The sequence below is a fragment of the Antechinus flavipes genome, chromosome 4 (genome assembly GCF_016432865.1).
Source record: "Antechinus flavipes isolate AdamAnt ecotype Samford, QLD, Australia chromosome 4, AdamAnt_v2, whole genome shotgun sequence".
Lineage (NCBI taxonomy): Eukaryota > Metazoa > Chordata > Mammalia > Dasyuromorphia > Dasyuridae > Antechinus > Antechinus flavipes.
In genome coordinates, this window is record NC_067401.1 from 375,501,198 (window position 1) to 375,508,417 (window position 7,220).

The 7,220-nt window shown below is 40.3% G+C and overlaps 1 non-coding gene across 1 annotated transcript; it reads right to left on the bottom strand.

Annotated features, from left to right (window-relative positions):
- Positions 1-6,436: 6,436 nt before the first annotated feature.
- On the bottom strand, positions 6,437-6,543 carry LOC127563560 (U6 spliceosomal RNA). The gene has a single exon (XR_007954012.1). It is a non-coding gene; the product is annotated as a U6 spliceosomal RNA (small nuclear RNA).
- Positions 6,544-7,220: the final 677 nt, after the last annotated feature.

Sequence of the window (7,220 nt, forward strand, 5' to 3'; positions counted from 1 at the left end):
GATGGATGGATGATTTTTGATGGCATTTTCCTTCAAAGCAGGTGCTTTGGTTTGGTATGGCAATCCTTCAAGCCACCAGCAGAGGACATCGTCACTACTACCCAGAGGAAAGGGACTGGACAGCCTTCACATTTGAGTCAAATCACTTGATTTTTCCAAAACAGTTTCTCTATCTGTAAAACAGAGACTCCTAGTTTACCTGTCCCCCTGTCCCTGCCTGGTTCTGAGGAGCAAATACGATGATAGACAGGTAAGACTCATTAGGGCTTGAATTTATATGCAGCCTTGTAAACCATGAGCACTGAGCAAATAGAATGAAGAAGGGAAGAAAATAAACATTTATATAGTGTTTACTATGTTCTAGGGGCCTTTATACATAATGCCTCCCTTGGTAGATAGGACAAGTATTATTGTCCCAGTTTTACAAATGAGGAAACAGGAAGATGGCTTGCCCAAGATTGCAATTACAAGAAAATGGAATAGAATCCAGGACTTCCGACTCCATGTTGAAAATCTTAAGTTTCTTCTGAGGTCAGACCTGTGGATCTATATATATCCCACTGGGTCTTGTGAAACTTATCCTAAAATTCTTTCAAATGATAATAATAGCTGGTATTTATATAATACTTTTAAATTTAGCAAGGTATTTTACAAATATTATTTATTACCAAGACAACACACAGAGGCAAGAACTATTTATTATTATCATGGTAGCTAGGTGACCCCATGGACAGAACACTGAGCCTAGAGTCAGGAAGACTCTTGAGTTCAAATCTAACCTTAGAAAAAATATCTGACCTGAATCATCTTGGATAAGACATTCTATATTCTCTCTACCTCAATTTCCTTATCTGAAAAATGAGATAATAATACCTACCTGTTAGGGTTGTTGTGATGAGATCATTGTAAAGCACTTACCATAGTGCCTGGCACAATAAATAAATATAAAGAACGGTATTATATAAATATTAGCTATTATCCAATTTTGTGGATAAGGAAACAGAGACAGAGATTGACTTGCCAAAATCACACAACCAGTAAGCGTGGGAGGTAGAAGCTGGAAGAATTCTAAGCTCAGTCCAATTTCCCTTACATTATTCTGCTTCCCTCCTAATGAGAAAATTCATCTCATCATTAGAAATGTACTTAATATGCCAGGTTTGCCTTCTGTCCACTGACATATCCCATGGAGTTTCACTTGTGTGGGTTCCCATGACAACACAACACCCATACGCCTATCCTAATTTCTACAGTGATATTCTCCTGGCGGGCAGAGCTGGGAGAGTTATGGAAGGTTTCTTTGATTCCATCCAGCCTTGGATCAAGTTTTTAAGAAATGCTAGGTGAGGACTTAAGAGTATGGAGGTAGAAAACATAAAAGAATTTTTCTTTGACTGTAACTCAATCTGAACCATCGTGAAATATTACAGAAGGACTTGGAGCACCACAACCTGAAAGAGGGCAAAAGCCCGGACAATACAAACCCCCTTCCTCTCTCCTAAATTCTTTGCCCTTGAATCCTGCTCCTCTGGTGCCTTCCCCAACCACTGGGCAATCACCCCTCCTGCATGCTAGCAGTCAGTGATGCGGCCTATTGTAGCTTCCCAGGACATCTAAATTAAATTATGTAACAAATTATTAGGACCTTCCACCCAACTTAAGGAAAATAAGATAAAACAAAGAGACTGGAAATTATGAAGCTGTCCTGATGGCATTAGGGATGTTTAGCCAGAAGAAGGAAAAACTTAGAGATGCCATAATGGCCAGATCTAATGTGGTTGCTATACGAATAAGGGAAGGGATTGAATTTGAGAGACGTGGAGGAAGAAATGGCAAGATTTTTCAATGTAGTGACTATTTGGGGTGGAGATTGTGTGCAGGGGTCTTCAAACTACGGCCCGCGGGCCAGATGCAGCAGCTGAGGATGTTTATCCCCCTCACCCAGGGCTATGAAGTTTCTTTATTTAAAGGCCCACAAAACAAAGACTTTGTTTTTACTATAGTCCGGTCCTCCAACAGTCTGAGGGACAGTGAACTGCCCCCTATTTAAAAAGTTTGAGGACCTCTGTAGGATTTCAAACCTGAGAGACTAGAAAGATGGTGATTCCTTTGACAGAAATGGGGCTCTCCTATGGAAGACGGAATTTATTTTACTTGTACTTAGCAGTCAGAATCCAAAATAATGGTAATAAATTGCAGGGGAAAAGATTAAGGATGAATACAATGAAAAACTTTCTAGCATTTGGAACTGTCCAAAATGAGTTGCTTAGGCAAAGCTAGTAAATGCCCCTTCTCTGGAGGCTTTCAAGCCAATAATCTACAGAGGGAATTCGTTCTTTAAAATGTAAGATTATGTGATCTTGGAGGAACTGGAAACAAATAATCTAAACGAGATTGGAAGTACCTGAGCGCTGGACTTGAGGTCCACATGTGCTGAGTTTGAATCCTGCCTCAGACACTTATCACCTGTGTGATCCTGTTCAAGTCTCCCTCTCAGTTGTCTCATCTGTGAAATGGGAATAACAATCGGGGGTATTGCTAATCAAATGCACATAAAGTGCTTTGCAAATCTTAAAATTCAGTATAAATATTAGCTGTTCATGTATGTCATCATCATCATCTGACTCTTCCAGACTGACTTTGTGATATCTCTGATTTCCTGTGCTTTGGATTCAGTCGCAGTCTGTGTAGGACTTTTGGGGGGCACGTGGCGGAGAGGGACTGGGAGAGACTGCGGGGTGGGGGCAGGTATCCCATTTTAAGATTTTGGTTCCATCTGGTGTACAGTGTGTGTACGCTAGATGGCACTGCTGCTCCCATTTTTAAATGGCATCTGGCCCAAACCTCTGCATCCCGTGGGGCTGGGAGGAGAAAGGGGAAAATGCTTCATCCTCTCCCCGAGCCCCCCGGGACGCCCGGCCTCCGCCACCCGCGCAGTTACCAGGGAGGCAGAAACAGCCCCGGCTTGACTCCCCAACCCTTGCGCAGGGCTGGCGGGGGTCCCGGGCGGCGGGGAGAAGCGCATCTGGGCCGAATATCCCGGTAACTTGAAAGCAAGGGAGGAAGGATGAGGTGGGGATGAAAAAGATGAGAAAGACGCCCTTTCTGGGAAGTTTCCGAAGACCAGTTTTATTAAAATGTCCCTAAGAAATCACAGGTTTAGAATTTCCCTGACATGGGCCCAGTGTTCTCGGCTGAGATCATTGATAGTATTTAATTTTTCCCAACATGCAAAGATAGTTTTCAGCATTCACCTTTGCAGAACTGTGTTCCAAGCAGCCCTATTTAGGTTAAACATGTAGCTTCTCCTCTCCCTCCCCATTTTTCTTCCTTCTCTCCGAAAGTAAACAATGCAGCCTACCCCAACTTTGTCTTGTGAAAGCCATGGATATGGCTTCTCTCCATTTTTGCAGGTTTAGAACATAAACATTTGTTGGGATCATCAAGATTTGGAATAATTTATATGTTAAGAATATGGACACTGGCGCAGCGAGGTGACACAGTGCATAGGGCACCAGCCTTGAAGTCAGGAGGACCTGAGTTCTATTGTGACCTCAGACATTTAACACTTCCTAGCTGTGTGACCCCAACCCCAATTGCCTCAGGGAAACAAGATAACACTATGAACCCCCCTAGGATTAATGTGACATGAAAAGGAAGATCAATTTCATTTAGGTTTTTTGGGGGGCGATATTTACATGTCTCTGTACTATCAATATTGCTTACAAAAAGTTTGTTATGAAATTACAAAAGAGCCCCTCTTTGATCTAGGATTCTCTACTAGTTAAAGAATTCTAGAGAATCAGCTGAAAACTACTAGAAACAATGAACAATTTTAGCAAAGTTGCAGGAAATTATAAAAGATTTTATAACAATGGAAAAAGAAAATATGCACAAAGACTGGAAACTGAAAATTATGTAATCATTATCATCAGGCTTGGGCCTAAAGAGATGAAAAAATATGCTTTCATCCCTTTTTTGTACCTATGGGGAACTATGGGGGGGAATACTATACATACTGTCAGACATGAATGATATGCTGTTTAGTTTTGCTATACTGCTTCACACCCCCTCCCCCCCTTTTTCTTTCTTTTTTTCATTCTTCATTATAAGAAATGAGTCCCTGGGTAGGGGAGGTAGGAGGGATACATTCAGCCATCTGCTGGAACCATCTCAAAGCAGCCCATGAGAGCTAAATGTTAACTTTTCAGTGTGAGAATTTGGAAATTGGCAAACACTATGCATTAGGCCTTAGTTTATTGTTTTTATCATCTTCTAGACTTAAAGTTTAGAATATTGTAGATTAAATTTAACTTTTTTTTTTTCTGGAGAACTGATTGTTAAACATTTATCAGTGCAATCTTAATGTATTCTGGATAAAAGCGATAGAAAAATAAAAAAAATCAATAAAAACTTAAAAAAATATATAACATTCTCTAGGAGTATTATAGACTACAAAGTGTTTGGGGGAAGACTAGCACTCTCTGTGTGAGGGCTTCCTTTTCAGGGCTGCTCATCTACTTTAGGTGTCCATCTTCATCCAGCTCTCATCCGTGGCTCCAAAAAGCCCTATCTACAAATAGGATAATCAGGTAGAGGATGACTGATGGGTTTCAAGCCCATTAATGAAGTGGGGGGATGTCTACACCAAGAAGTGGATTGGGCAGAGGAGAACAATTTGTCCCAATGGCTCTGAAGGCAGCTGAAGCAGGTGCTGTGCATGTTGAGAGCTTGGTCAGACCTCAAAGATGTCAAGGTCATCTACTGCATCCTGGACTTCTTGACTTTTGTCCTGAATTTTGATGGCTCTGGAAGGGAGACTGAGGCTGACAACTTTGTGCAACTCTGCCTCACTGCACATGTTTAACCTACATCAGATTTCTTGCTGTTTTGGAGAAGAGGGAGGGAGGGAGAGAGGGAGAAAAATTTGGAACACAAGATTTTGCAGAGGTGAATATTGAAAACTATTTTTGCATGTATTTGGAAAAATAAAATTCTATGAAAAATTAAAAAGAAATAGAATTTTAAAATCCAATTTATGTTCAAGTCAAGACATCATTCATGATGTCAATGGTATTTTTGGAAAACAAAGGACAAACAGCAATATAGAAAACTACAAACAGGAGATGATGAATACTCAAATGGAATATCATATTAGTTCATATATATTGTTCTAATTTAATAATTAGGCATGCAATTCTTTATGTTGAGTAATAAATAATGCAGATTGTGGCCTTTGCTTTTGTCCCATGTGTACTTCAGTTAATGTAGGAGCATTAGAAGCAAGCAGCCAGTTATTCAGGTTATTTGATGAATACACTATATTAAGAATCCAATCATACTTTGGTTTCTATAAAGGGGAGGAGGCAGACAGGGAAACGAAGGGGGCTGTTTACAGGTTGGCCAGAAACCCCCTAATCCCTCTCTCCAACCATCCTCTGAATCTTACCTCATTTGGTAAGAAGGCTTCATGTCCTGAAGTGACTCAGTCACAAAATCTCTGCTTTCTGTCCGTACATCTGCCTTCTGCTCCCTGTCCAACTCTTCCTCTTAACAGGATGTTAAGCCTGTTTTCTCTGAAAGCCCAGGAGGGCTGCTTTCAGCCCAGTGACATATGGCATCCCACAAAACACATTTTCTTAAATCCTGATCACGCTGAAGAGATTCTAGGAATCAGCGTAATGAAAAGCTCAATGAGATTGGGGAATGTGCATATATTTGGGGTTGGGGGGTGGGAGGTGGGGATGAGGAAAATCCAGAGATAGTTGCAGCTTATTTCAATCCCAGGGATTTGTAGATTACAGAATCATAAAACCAGATTATTAAAAATTAAAGGCTCATTTAGGTAGTATACACATACATACATACACTATTGGGATTGGAAGAAAATCTAACCTCCTTCTATTTCAACCATACACCAATGCCAGAATTTCTTCTATAATAAATCATATTTTTTGCTTTTTACAAATTAGTAAACTAAGTCCCAGAGGGAGGAGGCCCAAGACAGTCACGTGAATACAGTCTTCTTAGAAATTGAAAAAGGTCTTTATTTTCATCAAATCCAGCCTCCTACTCAATGTAGAAATCTCACTACAGATCCTCCATTAAAAAAAAAAAAATAGATGATGCAACTGGATGAAAGCCTGAGGGGAAATTTCAAGTCTGGTGACCCTTGGTGGGGCTGGAACACCACCAGTATTAACCTCTATTACTTGTGACAAAGGAGATAGATATCTAGGTGTGTTACTATCCTAGAAATATTACTGCAGGACTCAAAGTGCTGCCCTCCGTCATGGCTCTAACATGATAAACAGGGCAGTGCGGTTTGTGACTACTTCTATATTTTTAATATTCTATATCTACATAGAATTCTATATTATATATATTTATATTTATATAGTTCACTCAAAGTTTTGCTCAACAAGGGCCTTCTCCCTGTCTCATATCCTGCTTCATGAATTTGCATGTCATCCTTGCACAAGGACCATACTAATCTTTTCTGTATCATCCCAATTTTAGTGTATGTGCTGCCAAAGCAAGCACCCTATTCCATATTCTGATTCCCAAGGTGGGTGTTTTTATGGCACTGATTGCCATCTATAGTTCATTGATAGCGCTCAGTAGCTCCTTAAGTATATCTTTTCAACACTTTTTTTGGGGTCACTATATTTCAATTCCCTCACTTTGGCTCTTTCTACTCCATTTGGTGCAGTGGAGAGAGCACCAGACCCAGATTCAGAAACACCTGAGTTCAAAATTGACAGATGACATCTATGTTACCTTGTCACTTAACCTCAATTTCTTCAATTCTAAAATAGGGACAGCTGGATGGCACCATAGTGCAGAGCACTGGGCTTAGAATCAGGAAGACTCATCTTTCTGAGTTCAAATCTGGTCTCTGACACTGCTAGCTGTGTGACTCTGGACAAGTCACTTTACCCAATTTATCTTAGTTTCCTGATCTGTAAAATAAGCTGGAGAAGGAAATGGCATACTACTCCGTGGACAAGTCACTTAATCCAATCTACCTCAGTTTCTTCATCTATAAAATAAGCTGGAAAAGGAAATGGCAGACTACACCAGTCTCTTTGCCAAGATCACAAAGAGTTGGAAATAACAAAAGATGCATAATAATAATAATAGCACCTATTTCCCAGGATTGCTGTGAGAAATCCATGAGATACTATTTGTAAAAAATGTGTAGTCTAATGCCTGCTTCA